Consider the following 10894-nt stretch of genomic DNA (forward strand, 5'->3'; position numbering starts at 1 on the left):
TCATAGAACATAGGCCCCTTGCTTGTGTTTATGGAGAGTCACATTGTGTTTTAAATGTGTCTCTGTTTAAAACATTTTTTTTAATTTGTACTTACCTATCCAACCTAGAATTAGTAGGAGTACACTATTCATTTCCCATTTACAGGAGTACACAAATCTTGTAGTAATCCTCTCTGGAGTGATGTTCTTATAAAGTAATCATGAATAAATTTTAAAATATTTTATTTTAGAGTTAGGATGAGGACTTTATATTACTGTATCATTTCTTATCCTCTGATAAAATGTCACTTAATGCAGAAATAATCTGTTTGTCTTTACATTTCAGACTACATACTATTTATTTTAAAGAAGTCAGGAAGGACCTGGAACACCACATCCACAGGCAGACCTTAGAGATATTATTTTTTTAATATTTTTATTTTCTATAATCTTTGTTTACATTCCAAATGATTTCCCCTTTCCCGTTTCCCCCCTCCCCATATGTCCCATAAACCTCCTTCTCTCCATCCCTTCTCCAATCACCTCCCTCCTTTTTCTCTGTCCTTATATTCCCTTCCAATGCTAGATCGATCCTTTCCAGGATCAGGACCCTCTTCATACTTCTTCATGGGAGTCATTTGTTATGCAATTTGTGCCTTGGGTATTCAGGGCTTCTGGGCTAATTAATATCCACATGGCTCCTCAATTGTTCTTATGTAACTATCTTCTGTCATTTAAAATTTATTATCTAGAAAATTCTGTTTAGATAACTGGATATACACACAATATGCAGAGCATTACTTCATCAAGTAATATAAAAGACACCCTCATGAATATTTCCACATGCCAAAGAGTTGTGCATAACCCCTTATTAAGACACACTTCACAGGTATTTATACATTGTATCAGCATGGGATGAAGGTGTCTATTTACTAATTATAATTATATGTATACTAGTAATAATGTTCAGACCTAGCTATTATATTTATGTGCTGAAGAATACACATATATACTTAGGGATGTGTGAATGAAATAATTATGTTATCTCAAAGATAAATAAAATATACCAACCCCCCCCAAAGAATCACAATCACTTAGCATAAATTGGCAGGTATCCCTTTACTTAAAAGTAAATCCCTAGTCTTCTTCTTTTTTTCTGTTTGTCTCTGTCTGTCTGTCTCTCTGTCTGTCTCTCTTTTTTTTAATTTATTGATATATTTATTTACATTTCAAATGATTTCCCCTTGGAAATCCCTAGTCTTCTAAAGACTTTATTCCATAAAATTGGAAAATCTAAACAAAATGGAAGATTTTCTAGACAGATACAACTTGCCAAAATTAAATCAATATTGAATAAATTATTTAAACCCCAACATAATACCTAAGAAAATAGAAGCAGTCATTAAAAGTCTTCTACCAAAGACTAGCCCAGAGCAAGTTAGTTTTAGGGCAGAATTCTACCAGATATTCAAAGAAGATCCAATTCTAATACTTCTCCAACTATTCCACAAAATAGAAAGAGAATGAACAGTGTCAAATTCATTCTATGAGGCCACAATCACAGTGAAACCTAAACTGCCCAAAGACTCAAGAAACTCAAGAAGATTCAGACTAAATTTTCTAATGAACATTGATGCAAAAATACTCAATAAAATACTGTCAACCTGAATCAAAGACATCATCCACAATGATCAAGTAGGCTTCATTCCTAGGATACCAGGATGTTTCAATATATGAATATCTATCAACATAATCCATATAGAAACAAACCAAAAGAAAAATTCACAACATCATAGCATTGGATGCTAAAATCCTTGGACAAGTTCCAAAATCCTTCCTGGTAGAAGTCTTGTTGAGATTGCAGATACAAGGGACATTCCTCCACATAGTAAAAATATATACCACACCAATAACCAGAATTGAATTAGAGTGGTACTTAAAGCAGTCTCACCAAAATCAGGGAAAAGACAAAGCTGTACATTATCTCCCTATTAATTCAATATATTGTTGATATTCTAGCTAGAGTGATAAGACAACCAAAGGATATCAAGGGGAGACAAACTGTAAAAGAATAAATGAATGTATATTTATTCAAGGATGATATGATTGTATGTATAAGCAACCCAAAAATTCTACCAAAGACTCCTACAGTTAATAAACACCTTCAGCAAAGTGTCTATATGAAAAATTAACTAAAAATATCAGTAGCCTTTCTTTATATAAATAATAAATGGACTAAGAAATAAGTTAGGGAGACAACACCATTTAAATTAGCTCCAAATAATATAAAATATTTTGGTGTAACTCTAACCAAGTGATTAAAATTTCTTTTCATACCCATATGAAGAGAAATTCAAGTCTCAAAAGAAAGAAATTGATGAAGATATCACAAGATGGAAAGATCTTCTAATGCTCACATGTTTGTAGGACTACCATAGTGAAAATAGCTATCCTACCAAAAGTAATCTACAGACTCAATGCAATTCCCATAAAGTCCATCCAACACAATATTTTACAGATCATGAATGAGCAATTCTCACTTTTATATACTAAAGCCAAAACCCAGGATATCTAAAAGCATTCCTGAAAAATAATAGAACTTCTAAAGTTGTTACATCCCTGATCTCAAACTGTACTGTTCAGCAAGAGTAATAAAAACTTTATAGTATTGTTATAAAAACAGACATGTTAACCAATGGAAAAAAATTGAAGTTTCAGAAATAAACTCACACACTGACAGACAGTTGATATTTGACAAAGATACCAAATCCATACAATGGAAAAGGGAGAGCATCTTCAATAAATGGTGCTGATTTAACTATATACAGATAATGGACATCTGTATATAGAGGAATCCAAATAGACCCTATTTATCTTTTATTGATATCATATTCCTCTTAATTCCTGTGGAAATTCCAGTGGATATTATCTATATTCTCCCAGCACTCCCTCATATAGTGTCTTCTTCCCATTCTCTCCCCTTCTTCTTTGATAAGGGAGATGCCCCTTCATTGTATCCACCCACTATTCACTCTCTGGTCAGTCCACCATCATACTCTATGCCACATCAAGTCACTGCAGTACTAGATGCATCCTTTCCCTCTGTGGCCCATTTTTTGGGAATGGGATCCACAGGAAGGCAGACAGGCAGGCAGGCATGCACACAGGCAGGCAACAGATTCAGGGATAGCCTCTTTACTTGTAGTTGGGGGACCTGCAAGAATACAAATAATCCACTCATCTGTTAGATATGTGAGGGACCTTAGGTCCCCTGTGCTAGCACTTTGGTTGGGGATTTAGTCTTTTGGAACCTTCAAGGATCCAGGTTAGATGACTCTCTTGATCTTCCTGTGAGGTCAATTCAGGTCCCTCAATTTTTCTTCCAATTCTTCCATAAGACTCCATGAGCTTAATATAATGTTTGCCTGTGGGTCACTGCATCTCCTGCCATTTGCTGTGAGGTGAAACCTTTCAGAAGCTAGTTATCTTAGACTACTGTCTGCAAGCATGGCAGTGTGGTTTTTCTGTACATTAGGGCAAATATTCACTTATATGTGAGTCCATACCATGCATATCTTCCAGGACGATGCTTTTTTACTTCCATCCATTTGCCTACAAAACTGATGATGTTCTTGTTTTTTTATTGGATATTTTATTTATTTACATTTCAATTGTTTTCCCCTTTCTGAGTTTCCTCTCTGGAAACCCCCTATTTCGTTCCTCTCACTCTGCTTCTGTGAGGGTCCTCTGCCACCCAGCCAGCCACCTACTCCTGCCTCCCTACCCTGGCATTCCTCTACACTAGGGTGTTGAGCACCATGGGCCTCTCCTCAAATTGAGGCCCAACAAGGTTATCCTCTGCTACATATTCAGCTGGAGCCATGGGCTATTCCATGTGTCCCCTTTGGTTGATGGTTTTGTCCCTGGGAGCACTGAGGGGTCTGAATGGCTGATACTGTTGTTCTTCCTATGGGCTGCAAATCCCTTCAGCTTCTTCAATCATTTCTCTAACTCCTCCATTATGGACCCCTATGCTCAGTCCATTTGTTGACTGTGAGCATTCTTCTCTGTATTTGTCAGGCTCTGTCAGAGCCTCTCAGTAGACAGCTATACCAGATTCCTGTCTGCGAGCACTTCTTGGCATCTGCAGTAGACTCTGTGTTTGGTGTCTGTATATGGGATGGATTCCCAAATGGGATAGTCTCTGGATGGCCTTTCCTTCAGTCCCAGCTCTGCAATTTGACCCATATTTCCTCCTGTGAGTATTCTGTTACCCTTCTAAGAAGGACCAAAGCATCCATATTTTGGTCTTCCTTCATCAGCTTCATGTGGACTGTGAATTGTATCTTGGGTATTCTGAGCTTTTGGGCTAATATCCACTTATCAGTGAGTGTATACCATGTTTGTTCTTTTGTGACTGGGTTATCTCAATCAGGATGGTATATTCTAGTTTAATCACTTGCATAAGAATTTTGTGAATTAATTGTTTTTAATAGCTGAGTAGTACTTCATTGTGTAAATGTACCAAATATTCTGTATCCATTCCTCTGATGAAGGACATCTGGGTTATTACCTGCTTCTGGTAATAATAAATAAAGCTAGTATAAACATTGGGGAGCACGTGTCCTTGTTATATTTTTGAGCATCTTTTGGGTATATGCCCAAAAGTGATATAGCTGGGTCCTCAGGCTATACAATGTCCTATTCCTTGATTTTAGTAGGATTACTTCAATTCTCTCCATTTAGTTTGATATTGGCTACTGGTTGGCTGCATATTGTTTTTACTATGTTTAGGTATGGGCCTTGAATTCCTGTTCTTTCCAAGACTGTTAACATGAAGGGGTATTGAATTATGTCAAATGCTTTCTCAGCATCTAATGAGAACATTATGCAATTTTTTTCTTTGAGTTTGTTTCTATAGTGGATTACATTGCTGCATTTTGTATATTGAACCAAGGCGGCATCTCTGGGATGAAGCCTACTTGAATATGATGGATGATCTTTTTGATGTGTTTTTGAATATTGTTTGCAATAATTTTATTGAGAATTTTACAGTGATATTTAGAAGGGAAATTGGGCTGAAATTCTCTTTCTTTGTTAAATCTTTAGGTTGTTTGGGAATAAGCATAGTTGTGCCTTAATAAAACAAATTGGGTAGTGTTCCTTCTCTTTCTATTTTGTGGAATACTTTGAAGAGTATTATTATTATGTCTTCTTTGAATGACTGATAGAATTCTGCACTAAACCCATTTTGTTCTGGGATTTTTTTTGGTTGGGAGACTTTTAATGACTGCTTCTAATTCTTATGTGACTGTTCAGATGATTTATCTGATTCTGATTTAACTTTGTTACCTGGTACCTGTCTAGAAAATTGTCCATTTTATACAGATTTTCCAGTTTTGTTGAGTGTAGGCTTTTGTAGTAGTATCTGATGAACTTTTGAATTTCCTTGGTTTCTTTTATTTATATCTGAGTATTGTTCCATTGTTTAAATAATCTACATTGTCTTTATCCGTTCTTCAGTTAAGGGGCATCTACCTTGTTTTCAGTTTCTGGCTATTACCAATAAAGCAGCTATGAACATAGTTGAAAAAGTGTGTTTTGGGGATAGTAGAGCATATTTTGATTGTATATGCCCTGGAGTGGTGGTACAGCTGGGTTTAGAGGGAAAACTATTCCCAATTTTCAGAGAAACTGCCAAATTGTTTTCTAGAGTGGTTGTACAGGTTTCCATACCTGCTAAGAGAACATGAGTGTTCTGCTTGCTCTACATCTTTTCTGTAATGAGCTGTACCTTGAGTTTTTGATCTTAGCCATTCTGAAGGGTGTGAGATAGAATTCAGAGTGGTTTTGATGTGCATTTCCATGATGACTAAGGAATTTAAACATTTCTTTAAGTTCTTCTCAGCCATTCAACCTTACTCTATTGATAATTAGCTGTTTATCTCTATACCTCATTTTTTTAATTGAATAGGGAAGTAAAAACACTTTATGATAAAATTAAAGATTTTCATGGAAAATATTTCAGATAAACACGTTAAAATTGACAATTTTTATGGAAAATTAAAGAGTAAAGTGGTAGACATGTAAAACATTCCTAAATTAATTCAAATATGGGGTAGAAACATTTTATAATAGAATTGAAGATTTACATGGAAAATATTTCCATTAAAATTGTAGAAAATGTAGAAAAACATGGTAAAATTAAAGATTATCATGGAAAATTTTATATAGATATGATAATGGTAGGCAGAAAAGTATTCCTAAGTTGATTGTAAGTGGAATTATAAACATTTTCTGATAAACTTGAAGATTTATATGGAAAATATTTCTGATAAAATTGAATATATACAAAAATGTTAAAATTAAAGATTATCATGGAAAATATATAAATAAAACAATATGCATAAATTCTAAGTTGATTGAAGGTGGAATTATAAACATTTTAAGATAACATTGAAAATTTACATGGAAAATATTTCTGGTAAAATTCAAGAAATATGTAGACAAACACATTAAAATTGACTATTTCTTGGAAAATTTTACATATAAACTGGTAGATATAAAAACTCTAAATTCATTGAAGGTGGAATTAGAAACATTTGAGATAAAATCAAAGATTTACATTGAAATCATTTGTGATAAAATAGAGGCAGTATATAGAAAGACATTAAAATTGAAGATTATCATAAAAATAATGCAGATAAAATGGTAGACATAAAAAATTACTAAATTAATTAAAGGGGGAATTACAAACATTTTTGATAAAATTGAAGATTTACATGAGAAATATTTCTGTTATTCTATGTGTTTTTATTGGGGAGTTGAGTCAATTGTTAAGAGATATTATGGAATAGTGATTGTTGCTTCCTGATATTTTTGATGTTATTTTTATGTTTGTGTGGGTATCTTCCTTTGGGTTTGTTGGAAGATTACTTTCTTGATTTTTCTAGGGTATAGTTTCCCGCCTTGTGTTGGCATTTTCCATCAATTATCCTTTGTAGGGCTGGATTTGTAGAGAGATATTGTGTAAATTTGGTTTTATCATGGAATATTTTTATTTTTTCTAATGTCTGAATAGTACTCCATTATGTAAATATACCACATTTTTTGTATCCATTCCTCTATTGAGGGACACCTGGGTTGTTTCCAGCTTCTGGTTACTACTAATAGGGCTGCTATGAACATAGTGGGACATGTGTCCTTATTGCATGCTGGAGAATCCTCTGGGTATATGCCCAGGAGTGGTATAGCAGGGTCCTCCGGAAGTGCCATGCCCAGTTTTCTGAGGAACCTCTAGACTGATTTCCAAAGTGGTTGCACCATCTTACAATCCCACCAGCAGTGGAGGAGTGTTCCTCTTTCTCCACATCCTCACCAGTACCTCCTGTCTCCTGAGTTTTTGACCTTAGCCATGGTGTGAGGTAAAATCTCAGGGTTGTTTTGATTTACATTTCCCTAATGATTAATGATGTTGAACATTTCTTAAGGTGTTTCTCAGCCCTCTGAAGTTCTTCATGTGAAAAATCTTTGTTTAGCTCGGTACCCCACTTTTTAATGGGGTTATTTGTTTCTCTGGGTTCTACCTTCTTGAGTTCTTTGTATATATTAGGTATTAGCCCTCTGTCAGATTTAGGGTTGGTGAAGATCCTTTCCCAATCTGTTGGTTGACGTTTTGTCCTTTTGACAGTGTCCTTTGCCTTACAGAAACTTTGTAGTTTTATGAGGTCCCATTTGTCATTTTTGTCCCCCTATTTATTTCAGCGTTTCCTATTGTATTTTGAGCTTCTCAGTCTAATTGTAGTTTGTTAATGATAGAGTTATCAATCAGAAGCTCAATTTTGTCATATTTCTCAACTACAGAACACCTTTAAATTTTTCTGATTATCTTCAAGGAGAATCTTATATGTTCAGGTAAATTTAAAGCTGTCACATGATCAGAACTTGACACCTTTGTAAACTAACATATCTCACAGTCACTTGATCACTGTTCTTTCTCTTCATTGTGATAGACCTGTTCTTTTATAATTTAATGACAACCCTGTTATTCCTAGCTTACTATCCTGGATAGTTTTATGTCAACTTGACACATGCTAGAGTTTTCTGAAAGGAAGGAATCTCCTTTGCCTTCATTAGATTTTGGTGTGGGACATTTTACTATTTAGTGATTGATGGGAAAGAACACAGCCTCGTGTGGGCAGAGCCATACCTAGGCTGGTTGTCTTGGGTACTATGAGAAAACTTGCTGAGTAACCCATGGGAAAGCAAGCCAATTAGTAGCTCCCCCATAGCTTTACCTTCAATTCCTGTCTCCAGTTTCCTGATATTTTTCTATGATCAATAGTGATATGAAAGTGTACCCCAATAAACCCTTTCCTTCTCAAGTTACTGTGGCCATAGAGCTTCATCAGAGCAATTGTGACTCTAAGACATTTATTCAGAAGTTCTTTGCAATCATTCTTCACAAATAGTCAGTTACTTACACCTTTTACTTTCTTTTGTACTCTGCTGAGTACAGCATGAGTAGCATGGCAGTTATTTAGATGTGTTCCAATTCTTGCTTAGCCACAAATTAGGAAAACAACTTTGCCAACCCTACATCTGATAGAGGACTAGAACTCCAAATATGCAAAGAACTCAAAAGTTGGACTCCAGAAAACCAAATAACACTATTAAAAATAGAGTACAGAGCTAAACAGAGATTTTTCAACTAAGGAATCATGAATGGCTAAGAAGGACTTAAAGAAGTGTTCAAAAACATTAGCCATCAGGGAAATGCATATCAAAAGGACCCTGAGATTCCATCTTACATCAATCAGAATATTTAGGATCAAAACCACAGGTGACAACAGATGTTGACAAGGATGTGGAACACTCATCTGTTGCTGGTGAGACTTCAAGGTTGTACAAACACTTTGGAAATCAATCTCGAGATTCCTGAGAAAACTGGAAATAATTCTACCTAAAGATCCAGCTATAGTTCTCCCAGGCATATACTCAGATGATGCTCTAACATATAACATGGACTAATGCTCTACTATGTTTATAGCAGCCTTATTTATTATAGTCAGAGGTTGGAAACAATCAAGATGCTCCTCAGCAGAAGAATGGATACAGAAAATGTCATACATTTGCACAGTGGAATACTACTCAACTGTTAAAAACAATAACTTCATGAAATTCACAGTCAAATGGATGGAACTAGAAAATATTCTGATTTAGGTAACCTAGGCACAAAAGAACACACATGGTATGTACTCATTGATAAGTGGATATCAGCCCCAATGCTCTCAATGTCAATGATACAACCCACAGAGCCTATGGAGCTTAGGAGGAAAAACCAGGGTGTGTGTGCTTCAGTCCTGTATTTAGGGGGAAACAGGATAATAGCTTGAGGTCTAGGGGGGGGTCTTGGGATAGTGAGAGGAGGGAGATTAAATAAGAGGGTAGTATCAGATCCTGCAGAGGACAGGAGAGAAGTACAGATGACCAGAAAATTGAATAAAAATATGTATCAGTGGGGAAAGAGGAACTGGGGATAGCCACTGGAGGGGCCCAGACATCAGGGAAATGAGAGGCTCTCAGGACCCAACATGACTTCAGCTGAAATATGAAGAGAAGGGGACATAGAACCTGTAGAGACCCCCTCCAGTAGATAGACACAACCCCCATCAAGGGATGGGGTCACCCACCCATCTTGAAGTTTTTAACATAGAAATGTCCCTGCCCAAAGGAAGAACAGTGACAAAAATGGAGCAAAGACTGAAGGAAGAGACTTCGAGCGACTGACCCACCTGGGCATACATCTTGTTTGTAGACACCAAACTCAACACAGTTGCCATTGCCAAGAGTTGATTGATGACAGGAACCTGGTGTGGCTTGGGCAGTTTGGCCAGCAATTGACCAATGCAGACGTGGATGCTTTGAGTCAACTATCAGACTGAGCTCAGGGACCATGGTGGGGGAGATGGTGGAAGGCCTGGAGGAGCAGAGGAGGATTTCAACCTCATAGGAAGAACAACATAAGATGACCAGACCGCTCATTGCTTCCAGGATTTAAATCACCAATCAAGAAGTATACAAGGAGGGAGACATGTCTCCAGATACATATGTAGCAGAGGATGGCCTTGACATCAGTGGGAGGGGAGTCCCTTGGTCCTGTGGAGGCTTGATGCCCCAGCATAAGAGGATGCTGGAGCAGTAGAGTGGGAGAGATAGGGCGTGTGTGTGAGCACCCTATTAAAGGCAAAGTGGGGGAGGAGAGGGTGGATGTAGAATGAGGAGTTTGTGGATGGGGTAACTGGGAAGTGGGATCATTTGAGAGGTAAATGAATGGAATAAATAATTTTAAAATAACATGTGAAGTAAGGAGACCTACTTTGTGTAGGCCTAGGCTGCTTTCAATAGCAAAACTAACAGGCTTTCTGTACAGAGTTTATGTGGCAGATCTCAAGTTCTAGTCTTCAAAAGGAAATGACAGTTTTCAATTTTATGTTCCTTCATAACAATAGATAAATGAGATATCTAAATATCCTTTATTTGAGAGCAGTGTGCTTTGTAATGTTGCTCATTTTTCTCAGTATTGAGTTGACAAAGTAGCACAAATTACAGCAAATTTTTTATTATTGAAAAACTATACTTCTAACATACATTTTTGAATGTCAGATAAATTCAACAGTGGTTTACTAAGTATTGTATTGGCAGCATATATTTGTAAATTGCTTAGAAGCATTACGAACCTTTATTCTCCTGATGACAGAAATGTTGAAAATACTTTGAACTTTATATTTTCTCAACTACCACAAGTACAAATCAATTCTATTTGAAGTGCACATCTTTATGAAATACTTGTTTTGAGACATAGAATTTGATAATAATTATGTTTAGCAGTTGTGAAAAAATACTAAATTTCTAG

The sequence above is a fragment of the Apodemus sylvaticus genome, chromosome 4, assembly GCF_947179515.1.
Source record: "Apodemus sylvaticus chromosome 4, mApoSyl1.1, whole genome shotgun sequence".
NCBI lineage: Eukaryota > Metazoa > Chordata > Mammalia > Rodentia > Muridae > Apodemus > Apodemus sylvaticus.